At 41.6% G+C, this 13,214-nt stretch overlaps 1 protein-coding gene across 1 annotated transcript in view; it reads left to right on the forward strand.

Moving 5' to 3' along the window:
• LOC114666077 (lysosomal-trafficking regulator-like) overlaps nucleotides 1-13,214 on the forward strand; it is a 125,588-nt gene that overhangs the window by 9,551 nt on the left and 102,823 nt on the right. The gene's annotated exons all lie outside the window — the stretch shown is intronic.

The following is a 13,214-nucleotide window of genomic DNA, read 5'->3' on the forward strand; positions in this document are numbered from 1 at the left end:
ATATCTTTACACCTTTTTTTAAGACTTATTGACTGAAACGGGCTTTCACGAAAAAGTTAGGGCTTTGCTACAGGATACACCCTCCACAAGTTAAGCAAGTAAAAATAAAATATATATTTCTGTTTTATTTAAACCTTTTAAGTTCGTATGCATAGCCCCATTTGGCTGTTTAATTTTTTTTTTCTTTCTTCAGTAATATTTAATCTCCTTAAAGAAAAAGAACATATCCATTTTACTTTTTTTGTATCTCTTTAGTAATATTTTAGTGTAAAAGGATAACCAGTATTTAAACCTTTTATGTTACTTTATAAATTTATTTTACACAATGTTGAAAAATTAATAAGAAAGCTACATATTTTGGCAGCTGCTGCTTTAATTTTCAATGAAATGAAAAAACCTGTCCAAGAGAAAACGTCAATGAAGAAGAAACAGTTTGCACTATCTAAAAATGAGAAACCCTCATTTATAAAAGTTTGCTGCAGATGACTTAACTGAAAATAAATGAATAGTTCCTATGTGTATAATACATATTTATCTATTTTACTTATGCCTTTATTCCAGCAACTTGCAACATCTGAGGTACAATTTGTTACATTACTTTTGTTTTTTGCAGCACAGGCAGGTGAAGTGACTTCCACAGGGTCACACAGTGGTGTCAGTACCAGGATTTGAACTGACAAGCTCCGGGTTTACTGAAATATTACTGAAGAAAGAAAAAAAACGGAAACGGGCAAATAGGGCTATGCATACAGATGTCCATCCATCCATTATCCAACCCGCTATATCCTAAATACAGGAGCAAATAAGTAGATATGTATATATACAGTATATATATATATATAGATATATATATATATATATATATATATATATATATATATATATATATATATATATATATATATATATATATATGTGTGTGAATGTATTTATGTATAGTTGTATGTCTATATTTATATGTATATATATATATATATATACATATATATATATATATATGTAGATATGTAAATTTGTATATGTATATATATATGTATATGTGGATGTGTATATGTATATATATGTATATGTAGATATGTGTATATCTAGATATGTATATATATGTATATATGTATATGTATATATATATATATATATATATATATATATATATATATATATATATATATATATGTTTACATAACCTCTTTAACACACTACTTCTCCGCTGCGAAGCGCGGGTATTTTGCTATAAATATATATATATATATATATATATATATGACAGCAACACTCATAACAATGACAACACAATTACATATATATATATATGTAGATATGTATATATATGTGTCAGTCTATCTATGTATGTATGTCTAGATATATATATATATATATATATATATATATATGTATATATATATATATATATATATATATGTATATATATATATATATATGTGTATATATATGTAGATGTGTATATATGTAGATATGTAAATATTTATGTATATATATGTGTCTGTGTGTGTATATATATATATATATATATGTGTGTGTGTGTGTGTGTATGTATATGTGTGTGTTTATGTATGTGTGTATATATATGTTGATATGTGTATATATATATATATATATATATATATATATATATATATATATATATGTATATATATGTGGATGTGTATATGTATATATATATATGTAGATATGTATATATATGTACAGTGATCCCTCGCTATATCGCGCTTCGCCTTTCGCGGCTTCACTCCATCGCGGATTTTAATTGTAAGCATATTTAAATATATATCGCGGATTTTTCGCTGCTTCGTGGGTTTCTGCGGACAATGGGTCTTTTAATTTCTGGTACATGCTTCCTCAGTTGGTTTGCCCAGTTGATTTCATACAAGGGACGCTATTGGCAGATGGCTGAGAAGCTACCCAGCTTACTTTCTCTCTCTCTCTCTCTTGCGCTGACGTAGGGGGTTGTGAGCAGGGGGGCTGTGTGCAGCTGCTTCCTGAAGGACATGCTGCACGGAGCTTCGCATACTTAAAAGCTCAAAGGGCACGTATTGATTTTTGACTTTGTTTTTCTGTGGCTCTCTCTCTCTCTTCCTGCTCCTGACAGAGGGGGTGTGAGCTGCCGCCTTCAACATCTTTGTACCGGCTGTGCTTCGCATACTTAAAAGCCAAAAAGCCCTATTGATTTTTTTTGACTGCTTGCTTTGTTCTCTGTCTCCTGACGCGCACTCCTTTGAAAAGGAAGATATGTTTGCATTCTTTTAATTGTGAGACAGAACTGTCATCTCTGTCTTGTCATGGAGCACAGTTTAAACTTTTGAAAAAGAGACAAATGTTTGTTTGCAGTGTTTGAATAACGTTCCTGTCTCTCTACAACCTCCTGTGTTTCTGCGCAAATCTGTGACCCAAGCATGACATTCTAAAAATAACTATATAAACATATGGTTTCTACTTCGCGGATTTTCCTATTTCGCGGGTGGCTCTGGAACGCAACCCCCGCGATGGAGGAGGGATTACTGTATATGTATATATATCTATCTATCTATCTATATGTTTGTGTGTGTGTATATTATATATATAAAAGACAGCAACACTCATAACAATGACAACACAATTACATTGACAATCATGTTACGTTATTTTTAAAATGTTTCCTTTTTTTTTTCATAACCTCTTTAACACACTTCTCCGCTGCGAAGCGCGGGTATTTTGCTAGTTATTTATAAAGAAATAATCGATTCTTGAGTAGCTATGATGCACTGGTGAGTAGAACGAATATGTTCTTGAGTCTAATAAGTTATGGTCGGTTACAATCTGTGTAATTGTCTTTGCAGTGTTAGATGTCGTCCCCCCTGTGGCAGGAGTCCTGTCTAAGAGTGAATTTAAAACACAATTAAAGTCCCCAGCCATTATATTATTATGAGTGTTCACATTGGGAATGGATGCAAATAGATTTTGCACGAATTCCTTATCATCGACATTGGGTGCATAAACATTTATCAAAATCATTTCACAATTAAATAAGTTGCCCATGACCATCACATATCTCCCTTCAGGATCCGATACTACATCTGATGCTACAAATGCTACTGTTCTATGTATGAGAATTCCCACACCTCTAGTTTTCTTTATAAAGCTAGAATGGAACATTTGGCCAGTCCAGTCTTTTTGTAGCTGGAATTGATCCTTGCTTAGTAAGTGGGTCTCCTGTAAAAATACTATTTTAGCGTTTAAGCCTGTTAGGTGAGAGCATACTTTCTTTCTCTTTAATTTGTGATACAGGCATTAATATTCCAGCTCACAAAATTAACTGTCCCATCATGGAGACACTGATTCTGAATTTTTAATATCATTTTATAGTCTTGACTGGTAGTGAGGCAGTTTTAATCTTAATTTCCAATTTCCCCACAAGTTATTGCCATACAGGCTATTGTTGCATTGATAGTTATAATTATAAGGATTAAAAGGATAGATTAGATATAGCCTGCTCTCCTTCTCTCCCCCCCTTATCCCCCCACCCCCCCATTTTGCCTCCCCACATGAGGCTAGACTCCACTTCACAATGTCCCAGTGCTCTGACATACCAAGAGACAGAGCACGTCCAACACAAAACAAGCCCCCCCCCCCGTCCCCCCGCAACGGCGTTTGAGAATTAAAAAGTAGAGATATCTATTGCAGCTAAAGTTTAAATTATATCCGCCAAAGATATAATCATTAACAGTATATCGTATACGTTTTCTCAAAATTACCAAATTTCAGCAGCTCTAGCATACAAAATGGGATTCAGCAAACGCCTGACGCATCAAAATGATTCCATAGGCAAAATATCTTTAGTTTTAAAAGCTTTAGGAAAAATTCAAAGTTAAACGGTTCACAGAAAAAAGAGAAAACTGATAAAGCAAAAAACAAGAAAAGTTCTAGTTAAGAAAAGTTCTGTTTAAAGCTTAAAATTCTTGTTTTCTTTCTTTACGTTTGCTCATTGTTAAACCGTTTCTGAACCATTTCAAAATTGTCAGAAAACTGTTTGCCTATCCCATTTCTATGTTAAAAATGGGTCTTTCAAGTCCCTGTCCCTAAACAACAACTGACTCAATTATCACACTGTATCTTAATTATAGCAATAAAGTTCTATCTCATACTAACTTACAGGGGGAAAAAGTGTATGCCATTGTCTATGTCTATGAATAAGCAAACACTAATATGAATTTAACTTAAAGCAATACATTTCTAAGATAGGCTCTTACAGTTACTAAGGACAAAGAATTGTGGGAAATTGAGGTACAAAGCCCCACCTATTGACCACACTATTTGCCTGTTGAGAACTTGAAAATGAAAATGCAAAGTGGAAATGCGCATTACTTTTCATTTTTGCAGCTGCATTGCGGTTCAGGCTAAAAATGAAATTGCAAATTGGGTTATTTCATTTTACTTTTAATTTTTGCAGCATTTTTGTGTGCAGACTTGAAAATTAATTTGGAAAAGAGAAATTGCATTTTCATTTTATAACTTTAATTTTCATTTCCTTTTTTTGCAGAAAATACCTCCCATAGGGACTGTTTAAGAGTGTATTCAATAGCCAATGCAGGAGAACAACAAAAACAACATGACATATTTGACCAAAAATTTCAGCCTTTTTTATTATTTGGCTGAATACTAAATTATGCTATTGTTGAATGAATGGTTGTGGTGGTCTCAATTGTGTAAAAAAAAAATGCATCTTAAAAAACACCATTTTTTTAAGCAATGTGTGTGCATCAGATCTGAATTCAGAAGCCAGTTAACTCCTGATAGATAGATAGATAGATAGATAGATAGATAGATAGATAGATAGATAGATAGATAGATAGATAGATAGATAGATAGATAGATAGATAGATAGATAGATAGATAGATAGATAGATAGATACATACTTTATTAATCCCAAGGGGACATTCACATACTCCAGCAGCAGCATACTGATAAAAAACAATATTAAATTAAAGGGTGATAAAAATGCAGGTAAAATAGACAAAAACTTTGTATAATGTTAATGTTTACCCCCCCAAGTGGAACTGAAGAGTCGCATTGTGTGGAGGAGGAACGATCTCCTCAGTCTGTCAGTGGAGCAAGACATTGACAGCAGTCTGTCGCTGAAGCTGCTCCTCTGTCTGGAGATGATACTGTTTAGTGGACGCAGTGGATTCTCCATGATTGACAGGAGCCTGCTCAGCGCCTGTCACTCTGCCACGGATGTCAAACTGTCCAGCTCCGTGCCTACAATAGAGCCTGCCTTCCTCACCAGTTTGTCCATGTGTGAGGCATCCTTCTTCTTTATGCTGCCTCCCCAGCACACCACCGCGTAGTAGAGGGCGCTCGCCACAACCGTCTGATAGAACATTTGCAGAATCTTGTTGCAGATGTTGAAGGACGCCAGCCTTCTAAGGAAGTATAGTCGGCTCTGTCCTCTCTTGCACAGAGCATCAGTATTAGCAGTCCAGTCCAATTTATCATCCAACTGCACTCCCAGGTATTTATAGGTCTGCACCCTCTGTACATAGTCACCTCTGATGATCACGGGGTCCATGAGGGGCCTGGTCCTCCTAAAATCCACCACCAGCTCCTTGGTTTTGCTGGTGTTCAGTTCTAGGTGGTTTGAGTTGCACCATTTAACAAAGTCCTTGATTAGGTTCCTATACTCCTCCTCCTGCCCACTCCTGATGCAGCCCACGATAGCAGTGTCATCAGCGAACTTTTGCACGTGGCAGGACTCCGAGTTATATTGGAAGTCCGATGTATATAGGCTGAACAGGACCAGAGAAAGTACAGTCTCCTGCAGCGCTCTTGTGTTGCTGACCACAATGTCAGACCTGCAGTTCCCAAGATGTACATACTGAGGTCTGTCTGTAAGGTAGTCCACGATCCATGCCACCAGGTATGAATCTACTCCCATCTCTGTCAGCTTGTCCCTAAGGAGCAGAGGTTGGATGGTGTTGAAGGCGCTAGAGAAGTCCAGAAACATAATTCTTACAGTACCACTGCCTCTGTCCAAGTGGGAGATGGATCGGTGTAACATATAGATGACGGCATCCTCTGCTCCCACCTTCTCCTGGTATGCAAACTAGTGCACCCATAACTGAGTGGGCCAGTATTACAGTAATGAACAACCAAATAATTATTTTGGAATTAAAAACCTTGATGTTTTGAAAGCCAACCCGGACACAGACAGGCAGGACACAGGTTTTGCACCCCACACACGTTTATTTACAGGGCAAAGTGCACAAATCACCAGCACCAATACACAATACAACACAACAGTCCCTTCCTTGCCGCCAGTCCATCTGCCTCCACTCCTGTTCAGGCTTTGCCCTCTTCCTCCCGACTCTGGCCATTGATTGGTGGGGACTGGCTCCCTTTATAGGACACCCAGAAGGACTCCAGGTGCCCAACGAGCTTCTTCCAGAAGTGTGGCCAAATTAGGCCCTGGAAATGTCCATGTGGCCCCTGGCAGTGGCCACGGGCTTCAATAGGTTTGAACTTCCCTGCTCATGACCTGTTAGCCCCGCTGAAAACCAAGGGGACTGCCCTCTGTTGGCCCGAGTTAGAAACTGTCCTGAAAATACTCTCTCCCCTGGTCCTTCCATGGTCAGGGTGTCCTGGTCGAGCAAGGACTCTAGCCGTCTGCCACAATGTACATATTGGTAATTGTACAGAGAATCAGGTTAAAGTTGAATGGAATTAGGAAAAAATGGTGCATTCATTGATTTCCATCAACGATTATCTAACTTGCTTAGTACAGTTGAGGGCCTCAAGGACCTGAAGTCGTGGCTGCCAACTTGAGCTAATGGCAGGAATCATGCCACATTCCTGAAATACCCACACAAAAAAAGAATTGTCTGTTATGTACACATAATTGTATAAGTTACAGTTAGGTCCATAAATATTTGGACAGAGACAACGTTTTTCTAATTTTGGTTCTGTACATTACCACAATGAATTTTAAATGAAACAACTCAGATGCAGTTGAAACGCAGACTTTCAGCTTTAATTCAGTGGGGTGAACAAAACAATTGCATAAAAATGTGAAGCAACTAAAGCATTTTTGTATGTTTTGGGTCATTGTCCATCTGTATCATGAAACGCCGCCCAATCAATTTGACTGCATTTAGCTGGATTTGAGCAGACAGTATGTCTCTGAACACCTCAGAATTCATTCGGCTGCTTCTGTCCTGTGTCACATCATCAATAAACACTAATGTCCCAGTGTCACTGGCAGCCATGCACGCCCAAGCCATCACACTGCCTCCACCGTGTTTTACAGATGATGTGGTATGCTTTGGATAATGAGCTGTTCCACGCCTTCTCCATACTTTTTTCTTGCCATCATTCTGGTAGAGGTTGATCTTGGTTTCATCTGTTCAAAGAATGTTTTTCCAGAACTGTGCTGGCTTTTTTAGATTTTCTTTAGCAAAGTCCATTCTAGCCTTTGTATTCTTGAGGCTTATGAGTGGCTTGCACCTTGCAGTGCACCCTCTGTATTTACTTTCATGCAGTCTTCTCTTTATGGTAGACTTGGATATTGATACGCCTACCCCCTGGAGAGTGTTTTTCACTTGGTTGGCTGTTGTGAAGGGGTTTCTCTTCACCAAGGAAATGATTCTGCGATCATCCACCACTGTTGTCTTCCTTGGAAGTCCAGGTCTGTTTGCGTTGCTGAGTTCACCAGTGCTTGCTTTCTTTCTCAGGATGTATCAGACTGTAGATTTTGCCACTCGTAATATTGTAGCAATTTCTCGGATGGGTTTTTTCTGTTTTCACAGCTTAAGGATAGCTTCTTTCACCTGCATGGAGAGCTCCTTTGACCGCATGTTGTCTGTTCACAGCAAAATCTTCCACACGCAAGCACCACACCTCAAATCAACTCCAGGCCTTTTATCTGCTTAATTGATAATGACATAACGACGGACTTGCCCACACCTGCCCATGAAATAGCCTTTGAGTCAATTGTCCAATTACTTTTGAGCCCCTGAAATAAAAGGATTATGTTAAAAGAAATGCTTTAATTCCCTCACATTTTTATGCAATCGTTTTGTTCACCCCACTTCAGTTTCCACTTCAATTGCATCTGAGTTTTTTCATTTAAAATTCATTGTGGTAATGTACAGAACCAAAATTAGAAAAAAGTTGTCTCTGTCCAAATATTTGTGGACCTAACTGTATGTACATATGTTAATCTTCTTGATTGATTTCTGTGTTTTGTTTTCTTGCCCATTGCTATTGAGAGTTCTTGTATCCTCATTAAAAATTATGTAAAAGAAGTGTGGTTGGGTTTGTATTGCATCCATTACTGCAAAATAGTCCAAAGACGTAAGTAACAAACATTAGTCAATTGTTTTTACTTAATTTATTTTGTCTCCTCCTTATAATATATGTGTATGTGCAGTATTGGTCCATTCTACACTGTAAACCACTATTTCTTTATAGTGCATTAGTTTCACGCATGTTGCACATTCATTCTATTTCGGAACCCAGAATAGGACTTTCTGGTGATGCATTACAGAAGAAGGGACAGGCAGTCTGGTCACGATTGTTGGGATGATGAATGGGCACAAAAAAAAAACAGCCAGAACATCAATTGAATGGTTACAAAATGAAGTAAATAGATGTCCTTCAATAGCCTAGTTAGAGTTTTTGGCTTAAACCCATCTGAAATCCATCCCAAGACATAAAAGTTGCTGTTCGCCTTTGGTCCCAAAATAACCTGACATACAGTTGTGCTTGAAAGTTTGTGAACCCTTTAGAATTTTCTATATTTCTGCATCAATATGACCTAAAACATCATCAGATTTTCACTCAAGTCCTAAAAGTAAATAAAAAGAAACCAGTTAAACAAATGAGACAAAAATATTATACTTGGTCATTTATTTATTAAGGAAAATGATCGAATATTACATATTTGTGAGTGGCAAAAGTATGTGAAACTTTGCTTTCAGTATCTGGTTTAATTCAGAATTCATTGTTCCATCAGTGAAGGCAAGCTGTCCTGGCCCAGATGCAGCAAAAGAGGCTCAAACCATGATACTACCACCACCATGTTTCACAGATGGGATAAGGTTCTTATGCTGGAATGCAGTGTTTTCCTTTCTCCAAACATAACGCTTTTCATTTAAACCAAAAAGTTCTATTTTGGTCTCATCTGTCCACAAAACATTCTTCCAATAGCTTTCTGGTTTGTCTACGTGATCTTTAGCAAACTGCAGACAAGCAGCAATATAGGAGGCTTTCTCCTTGCAACCCTGCCATGCACACCATTGTTGTTCAGTGTTCTCCTGATGGTGGACTCATGAACATGAACATTAGCCAATGTGAGAAAGGCCTTCAGTTGCTTAGAAGGTACCCTGGGGTCGCCGACTATTACACGCCTTGCTCTTGGAGTGATCTTTGTTGGTCGACCACTCCTGGGGAGGGTAACAATGGTCTTGAATGTCCTCCATTTGTACACAATCTGTCTGACTGTGGATTGGTGGAGTCCAAACTCTTTAGAGATGGTTTTGTAACCTTTTCCAACCTGATGAGCATCAACAACTCTTTTTCTGAGGTCCTCTGAAATCTCCTTTGTTTGTGCCATGATACACTTCTGCAAACATGTGTTGTGAAGAGCAGACTTTGACAGATCCCTGTTCTTTAAATACTGTAATACAGGGTGCCCACTCACACCTGATTGTCAAACATCTGATTGATTGAAAACACCTGAATCTAATTTCGCCTTCAAACTAACTGCTAATCTTAGAGGTTCACATACTTTTGCCACTCACAAATATGTAATATTCAATCATTTTCCTCAATAAATAAATGACCAAGTATAATATTTTTGTCTCATTTGTTTAACTGGTTTCTCCTTATCTACTTTTAGGACTTGAATGAAAATCTGATGATGTTTTAGGTCATATTTATGCAGAAATATAGAAAATTCTAAAGGGTTCACAAACTTTCAAGCACAACTGTAGCCTGAGCAATTTTGCAAGGAAGACTCTTTCTCCTTAAATTAATAGAGACTTATCCAAAAATATTTCTTAATAAAGTAGCTACAAAAGGTGGTTCAACCAAGTACTGAAGAGGGGGAAGAGTACTTAAAAATTGTTTACATTTCAGTTTTTATTGGTTTTAAAACTTGCAAGTAAGTGTATTTGTGTGTATTTGTATTTCAGCATTGTATTGTGTTTTATTTTTTAATATTATACTCTATATGGACAAAAGTATTGAGACGCCTGACCATTACACCAACAGGGACTTTAATAACATTGCATTCAAATACATAGACTTTAATATGGAGTTGATCCCATCTTTGCAGCTATAACAGCTTCCACTCTTCTTGAAAGGCTTTCCACAAGATTTTGGAGTGTTTCTGTAGGAATTTGTGCCCATTCATTCTGTAGAGCATTTATGAGGTCATGCACTGATGTTGTGGTGGAGGGGTTTGCGTGTCCCAATGATCCTAGGAGCTCTGTTGTCCGGGGCTTTATGCCCCTGGTAGGGCCACCCAAGGCAAACTGGTCCTAGGTGAGGGATGAGACAAAGTGCGGTTCAACAAAACCTCCATGATGAATACAAAATTTGGACAGCGTTTTCCCTCGCCCGGACGCGGGTCACCCGGGCCCCCCTCTGGAGCCAGGCCTGGAGGTTGGGCTCGATGGCGAGCGCCTGGTGGCCGGGCTTGCACCCATGGGGCTCGGCTGGGCACAGCCCGAAGTGGCAACGTGGGTCCCCCTTCCCATGGGCTCACCACCTATGGGAGGGGCAAAGGAGGTCGGGTGCAGTGTGAGTTGGGTAGTGGCTGAAGGCGGAGACCTTGGCGGTCCGATCCTCGGCTACAGAAGCTGGCTCTTGGGACGTGGAATGTCACCTCTCTGAAGGGGAAGGAGCCTGAGCTAGTGCGCGAGGTCGAGAGGTTCCGGCTAGATATAGTCGGGCTCACCTCGACGCACAGCTTGGACTCTGGAACCAATCTCCTTGAGAGGGGCTGGACTCTCTACCAATCTGGAGTTGCCCCCGGGCATACTTATTGCCCCCCGACTTGGAGCCTGTACATTGGGGTTTACCCCGGTGGACGAGATGGTAGCCTCCCTCCGCCTTCGGGTGGGGGGACGGGTCCTAACTGTTGTTTGTGCGTACACACCGAACAGCAGTTCGGAGTACCCACCCTTTTTGGAGTTCCTGGAGGGGGTGCTGGAGGGCACACCTTCTGTGGACTCCCTCGTACTGCTGGGAGACTTCAATGCTCACATGGGCAATGACAGTGAGACCTGGAAGGGCATGATTGGGAGGAATTGCCCCCCCCGATCTGATCCCGAGTGGTGTTTTGTTATTGGACTTCTGTGCTCGTCACGGATTGTCCATAACGAACACCATGTTCAAGCATAGGGGTGTTCATATGTGCACTTGGCACCAGGACACCCTAGGCCTCAGTTCGATGATCGGCTTTGTGGTCGTGTCGTTGGACTTGCGGCCACATGTCTTGGACACTCGGGTGAAGAGAGGGGCGGAGCTGTCAACTGATCACCACCTGGTGGTGAGTTTGCTCCGATGGTGGAGGAGGATGCCGGTCAGGCCTGGTAGGCCCAAACGTGTTGTGAGGGTCTGCTGGGAACGTGTGGCAGAGCCCCCTGTCAGAAGTAGCTTCAACTCCCACCTCCGGCAAAACTTCGACCATGTCCCGAGGGAGGTGGGGGACATTGAGTCCGAATGGACCATGTTCCGTGCCTCTATTGTTGAGGTGGCTGACCGGAGCTGTGGCCGTAAAGTAGTCGGTGCCTGTCATGGCGGCAATCCCCGAACCCGTTGGTGGACACCGGCGGTGAAGGATGCCGTCAAGCTGAAGAAGGAGTCCTACCGGTCCCTTTTGTCCTGTGGGACTCTGGAGGCAGCTGATAGGTACCGGCAGGCCAAGCGGAATGTGGCTTCGGTGGTTGCTGAGGCAAAAACTCGGGCATGGGAGGAGTTTGGGGAGGCCATGGAGAACGACTTTCGGACGGCTTCGAGGAGATTCAGGTCCACCGTCCGGCGTCTCAGGAGGGGGAAGCAGTGCAGTGTCAACACTGTGTATGGTGGGGATGGTGCGCTGCTGACCTCGACTCGGGACGTTGTGGGTCGGTGGGGGGAGTACTTCGAAGACCTCCTCAATCCCACTAACATGCCTTCCAGTGAGGAAGCAGAGCCTGGAGACTCGGAGGTGGGCTCCCCCATCTCTGGGACTGAGGTCACCGAGGTGGTCAAAAAACTCCTTGGTGGCAGGGCCCCAGGGGTGGATGAGATACGCCCGGAGTTCCTCAAGGCTCTGGATGTTGTAGGGCTGTTTTGGTTGACACGTCTCTGCAACATCGCATGGACATCAGGGACAGTGCCTCTGGATTGGCAGACTGGGGTGGTGGTCCCCCTCTTTAAGAAGGGGGACCAGAGGGTGTGTTCCAACTACAGAGGGATCACACTCCTCAGCCTCCCTGGAAAAGTCTATTCGGGGGTTCTGGAGAGGAGGGTCCGTTGGATAGTCGAACCTCGGATTCAGGAGGAACTGTGTGGTTTTTGTCCTGGTCGCGGAACAGTGGATCAGCTCTACACCCTTAGCAGTATCCTGGAGGGTGCATGGGAGTTCGCCCAACCAGTCTACATGTGTTTTGTGGACTTGGAAAAGGCGTTCGACCGTGTCCCTCGGGGAATCCTGTGGGAGGTGCTCCGAGAGTATGGGGTACCGGACCTTCTGATAAGAGCTGTTCGGTCCCTGTACAATCGGTGTCAGAGCTTGGTCCGCATTGCCGGCAGTAAGTCGAACCCGTTTCCAGTGAGAGTTGGACTCCGCCAGGGCTGCCCTTTGTCACCGATTCTGTTCATAACAGAATTTCTAGGCGCAGCCAGGGTGTTGAGGGGGTCCGGCTTGGTGGACTCAGGATTGGGTCACTGCTTTTTGCAGATGATGTTGTCCTGTTTGCTTCATCAGGCCGTGATCTTCAGCTCTCTCTGGATCGGTTCGCAGCTGAGTGTGAAGTGGCTGTGATGGGAATCAGCACCTCCAAATCCGAGACCATGGTCCTCAGCCGGAAAAGGGTGGAGTGCCCTCTCAGGGTTGGGAGCGAGATCCTGCCCCAAGTGGAGGAGTTCAAGTATCTCGGGGTCTTGTTCACGAGTGAGGGAAGAGTGGAGCGTGAGATCAACAGGCGGATCGGTGCAGCGTCCGCAGTGATGC

This window comes from Erpetoichthys calabaricus, chromosome 15 (genome assembly GCF_900747795.2).
Source record: "Erpetoichthys calabaricus chromosome 15, fErpCal1.3, whole genome shotgun sequence".
Lineage (NCBI taxonomy): Eukaryota > Metazoa > Chordata > Cladistia > Polypteriformes > Polypteridae > Erpetoichthys > Erpetoichthys calabaricus.